This window comes from Vespa crabro, chromosome 16, assembly GCF_910589235.1.
Source record: "Vespa crabro chromosome 16, iyVesCrab1.2, whole genome shotgun sequence".
Lineage (NCBI taxonomy): Eukaryota > Metazoa > Arthropoda > Insecta > Hymenoptera > Vespidae > Vespa > Vespa crabro.
Genome location: NC_060970.1, coordinates 2,403,882 through 2,408,881, shown reverse-complemented (window position 1 = coordinate 2,408,881; position 5,000 = coordinate 2,403,882). Strand labels below are relative to the sequence as shown.

General features: G+C 32.3%; 1 protein-coding gene and 1 long non-coding RNA gene across 5 annotated transcripts in view; both read left to right on the top strand.

The window, feature by feature from the left end:
* Positions 1-5,000, top strand: part of LOC124429842 (glycogen synthase kinase-3 beta) — a 79,997-nt gene that overhangs the window by 14,305 nt on the left and 60,692 nt on the right. The gene's annotated exons all lie outside the window — the stretch shown is intronic.
* The window catches only part of LOC124429844, a 9,668-nt gene that overhangs the window by 353 nt on the left and 4,315 nt on the right, over positions 1-5,000 (top strand). The gene's annotated exons all lie outside the window — the stretch shown is intronic.

The window sequence follows — 5,000 nt, the reverse complement described above, 5'->3', positions numbered from 1 at the left end:
AATAATGACAGAGAAGGATGGGAGAGTTAGTGGGAGTATAGTTGGGGAAGGTAGAATCGTGCGAATTAGTATAACGAAATTAGTTTTAAGTTAGTCGTTCGACGTTGTTCGAGGGTAACTAATTTAAAAATAATCGCACGTGATCGTTCTCTCTCTCTCTCTCTCTCTCTCTCTCTCTCTCTCTCGTTCCCCCCGTGCGATGTAATTACGTATCGATATCGCTCTCGGTTGCCAGGCAGACTTCGAGGCAACGCAAAGTAAGGTGGTGTAAACCAGACCTCTCCTACTTGTGTCTTCGCGAGCTTTCAAAGATCGATTATCCTACCAACGGAATCGTCCTGACCCGAATCATCAACTTATGTTACTCCGGGAATCGTTCGACATAGTTCAAACGGTTGTTATTCGGAAATCGATTAATCGTGTCTTGCTATTCGATATTATCTTCTTTATCTCTAACAACGTTTCAGTTTATCTGTTATATAATCGATGACCTTGATATTAGATCGATCGAATTTCATTCGGATGGCGGCGGCCATTATCGAGAGGTGGCCGATTTAAAGAAAAAGAAAGAGAGAAAGAAAGAAAGAAAGAACAAAATAAAAAAATTACGATTTAGATGATCGTCATATAATGATCTTTGCGGTGCAAATCGTTGATTTTTTTTTTTTTTTTTTTTTTTTTTTTTTTTTTTTTTCATTTTTTTATACAGTTTTTTCTTTTCATTATTTGTTTATTTATTTATTTATTTTAAATGTGGAACATATTTAATATAATAGCAGGTTGGAAATTATGAAACGGGCGCTTTTGTTTAGTTATTTCAAAGCCCATTTCATTATTTCCAACCTAATAAATACATAAATAAATTTAATAAATATTGTAATCTTATGCGAGTCTTATATCATTTGATTTCTTTTTAATGGTATTACAAAATATAATAATGCGATTTATTATAGCAATTTATATAATATTAATGATACTTATTTTCTTTTTTTTTTCTTTTTTCTTTTTTTTCTTTTTCTCCTTTATATTATTTTAATTGTGGAATTATCAATGATCTTGTATAAGTCTAATCTATTAGATCTTTTAACGATAATTAAAAAAAAAAAAAAAAAAAAAAAGAGAGAAAAGAAAGAAAACAATATAATGAACGTGATTTGATGTAGCGATCTATACGATCTGTAAATTATCTGTCGGTATAAATTGTCTATAAAAAAAATTACTTCACTTCTTCTCCCTTTTTTCTTTTTTTTTTTTTTTTCACTTGTTATATATTAAATTACTATAATACCAATCGTGTATAGCTTTAATTCCTTAATGATGATTGAAAAATTAGTATGATACGATGAAACGATCTATTTAACAAATCTATTAGGTAGTTAACAAATGATCGATTTTTTGTTTTTTTTTTTTTTTTTGTTTTTTTTGTTTTTGTTTTTATCATAGTTAAATCCTTTAATAGTATAATCATCGTAATCACGGTATATATTTGTATGTATAATTTCAAAATTATTAATAGAATTAAAACAAAAGGGAAAAAAAGTTGGTCACATATTCTATATAATACACACGCGCGCGCGCGTGAAATTATATAAAAATAAGATGAGTTTTTTTGGAGTTGGAGGGTGGGGAGAGGGGAGAGAGGGGGGGGGCAGGGGGGAATGAAAAATCATTTTTGCTAAAATTTTCGCTCATTCTCTTACACGCGCGCGCATACTTTTTTTTCCTTCTTTTTTATCTCCCTCTCTCTCTCTCTCTCTCTCTCCCCCCCTCCCTCCCTCTACCTCTCTCTTTTTTACGCACATACACTTTATCTCTATATCTATGTCTCTATCTGTCTCTCTCACACACGCAAACGTGTCTCGTGTTTCTTTATCTCTTTCTCTCTCTCTCTTTCTCTCGTATATACATACACGCACAGCAGACAGACAGACAGACAGACGGACGGACAGACGGACAGACGGACAAACAGATAAAGAGGAAAGTATACTCTCTTTCTCCGTCTCTGTCTCCTTTTTCTCGAGATACTGACGAAATGCTTATATTATTCGCTGGAAAGAGTAAGACGAATCTCTCTTATCCACGTCCTCTCTCGTTCATTCGTTCATTTCGACAGTCGTTTTTAAATAGAACGCTCGCATCCGGAAACCCTTCGCCTTTGCGTCGTTTCCCGTTATTTCACGATAATGAGACGGAGGATACGTACGTACATACATACATACATATATACGTATACTTTTCTTCAATTTAAACGTTTTTCTTAAACAAGCTATTTCATCTTATCTTTCCTTTCTTTTTATTCCCCTTTTTTTTTCCTTTTCCTTTTTCTTCTTCTTCTTCTTCTTCTTCTTTTTTTTCCTCCTTCTTCTTTTTTCTTTTCCAATCGAAAAAGAGAAAAAAAAAAAGAACACGTTTCCTTTCGCAAATTCTATCTCACAAATTGTCACATAGATAAATTGATAAATAATCGAACATGTGTTCGATTGATTAAATCGTTATCCTTGTCTATTTGTAAAAAAAAAAAAAAGATCATTGATATTACGCGAATGTAATTTTTTTTCTTTTTTTTTTTTTTTCCGGGATAAATTTGATCGAGGGTTTCCTCGATGATCTCACGCTAGATTTATGCGATCTTGGTAACGAGCCAATAGAAGAACGTCCTTTACTCGATTACGTGTGAGTTAGTCCCAACCACTCCCCCCTCCCCTTCCCACGATAATTTCTAAGTACTTAATCTCTTGAATTTATCGAGTTTTTTTTCTTTTTCTTTTTCTTTTTCTTTTTCTTTTTCTTTTTCTTTTTCTTCTTCTTCCTCTTCTTCTTCTTCTTCTTCTTTTTACTACTTAAGGAGAACTTGAGATGTTTTTTTACTCGATTTTGATGGATTTAGAAAGATTTACGATCTTGTATACGAAGAAGTATTTAAATCGATGATTTATTGCTAAGATTCTTTCAAAAATAGTGAATGACGGTGGGAGATTTGAAGAAGAAATGATACATGAAACTTCGCAAGGAACCGAAGTTCAAATATTTTAATTACGTTTTTACGAAATTTATATATAATCATTTAAGAGAGGGACAAATGTTCGAAGTAATACATGATGAATTTGTAGGAATTCGTGCGACCATTATAATTAATTTTTTTTCGATAGAACGACTTCGATTAAAAAAAAAAAAAAAAAAATGTGAATCTAAAGGAGATACAATTCAAAATTGAAAAATATAACGTGAACCTATGTCAAGAAATGGATACATGAAAAATTCGTAAGAATTTCTATTTCCGTTTTTATTAATTTTTTCGATCAAACGATTTAGACAAGAATAACAAAAAAAAAATCCGACGATGCGATTAAACGAAGAAAAAATAAAAAGGTGGAGGGGGAAGTGAAATGATATATAAATTATATATATATATAATTAATATATAATAATATATATATATAATTATAAATATATATATATAATTAATATATAATATATATATATATATAATTTTTTTTTTTTTTTTTTTCCATAACATTCGATCGAGCGATTTTCAATAAGAATTTAAATCTAAAAAATATACAATATTTTTTATATACAATTCTTATATGATTCCCTACGAATTTATTTTTCGGTTCGTACGAAAATTAGACATTTAGATTTAAAAGTATGTCAGAAAGGTGATAGGGTAGGGGAAAGAGAGAGACAGAGAGAGGAGAGAGAGAGAGAGAGAGAGAATATTCGAATAGAATCGATGAAGAGCGACAGTGATGGATAGTGATAGATAGACATAAAAGAATGCAATCGTTAGTCCGATAATTTTCACGGGTCGCCAAGAGTTCGACGAGTTTCTGGTGACAGGCCAAGCCTTTAGGGCGGACCACGCCTTGTTTTTCTCGTCTCAAGGTCAACGACGGACGACATCATTGCGTACGAGAACAGTCAACGAGAGATGTCTCTTTAAATTTTTCATCCCTTTCTCTCTTCCTCTCTATCTATCTATCTATCTCTATCTCTATCTCTATCTATTTCTCTATTTTCTCTCTCTCTCTCTCTCTCTCTCTCTCTCTTTCTCTCTTCTTTCTTCCTTTCGTTTCGTCCTCTTCTTTTGACCTACTTTCCACTAAGCTATCCTAACTGTACTTATAGAAATTCTTGTAATAAGCGTGTGAATAGTAAGAGAAAGAGAAAGAGAGAGAAAATATAACTACTATGCGACTAGACATAAGAGAGAGAATTTATAGCTGATAATGAACGATATATCCGTGATAACAATCTTCCACTATCTCTATTTTTATTCTCTCTCTCTGTCTCTCTCTCTCTCTCTCTCTCTCTCTCTCTCTCTGTCTCTCTGTCTCTCTCTCTCTCTCTCTCTCTCTTTTTTTTTCTTCCTCTCTTTTCCTTTTTTGTTCGTCCATTTCTTTCAAATTTACTCGCTTAATCGTTATTTCTGTGTTTATATTTGAATTCTCTCATTCCCTCCGTTCGCCTATCAATCTATTTATCTATCTTTTTATATTTTCTATTTTTTTTTAATTAACTTTTCCTTCTTTCTTTCAAAAATTCCTATGATCATCTGTTTTCTCTCTCTCTCTCTCTCTCTCTCTCTAGTTTCTCTTTTCATCGTACATTTTCTTCTTTCTTCAGAAATATTCACTCGTCATCTTTATTTTTGTCTTTGTAGTTCTCTCTCTCTCTCTCTCTCTCTCTCTCTCTATCTCTATCTCTATCTTTCTATCCATCCATCCAACTATGTCTCTCTCTCTCTCTCTCTCTCTCTCTCTCTCTATCTATCTATCTATCTATCTATCCATCCATCCATCCATCCAACTATGTCTCTCTCTCTCTCTCTACTTTTTCTTTTTAAAATATTATTTTTCATCTTTTTCCTCATTAATCGTCCTTCCTTTTTCATTCTTATCGCAATATTCACATTCTGCGTCACCATTCCCCTCAGACTTTTGATTTTTAATCGTTCTTATTCTTCTATCTCTCATTCTCCCCGAGATTTATCCTCTCCC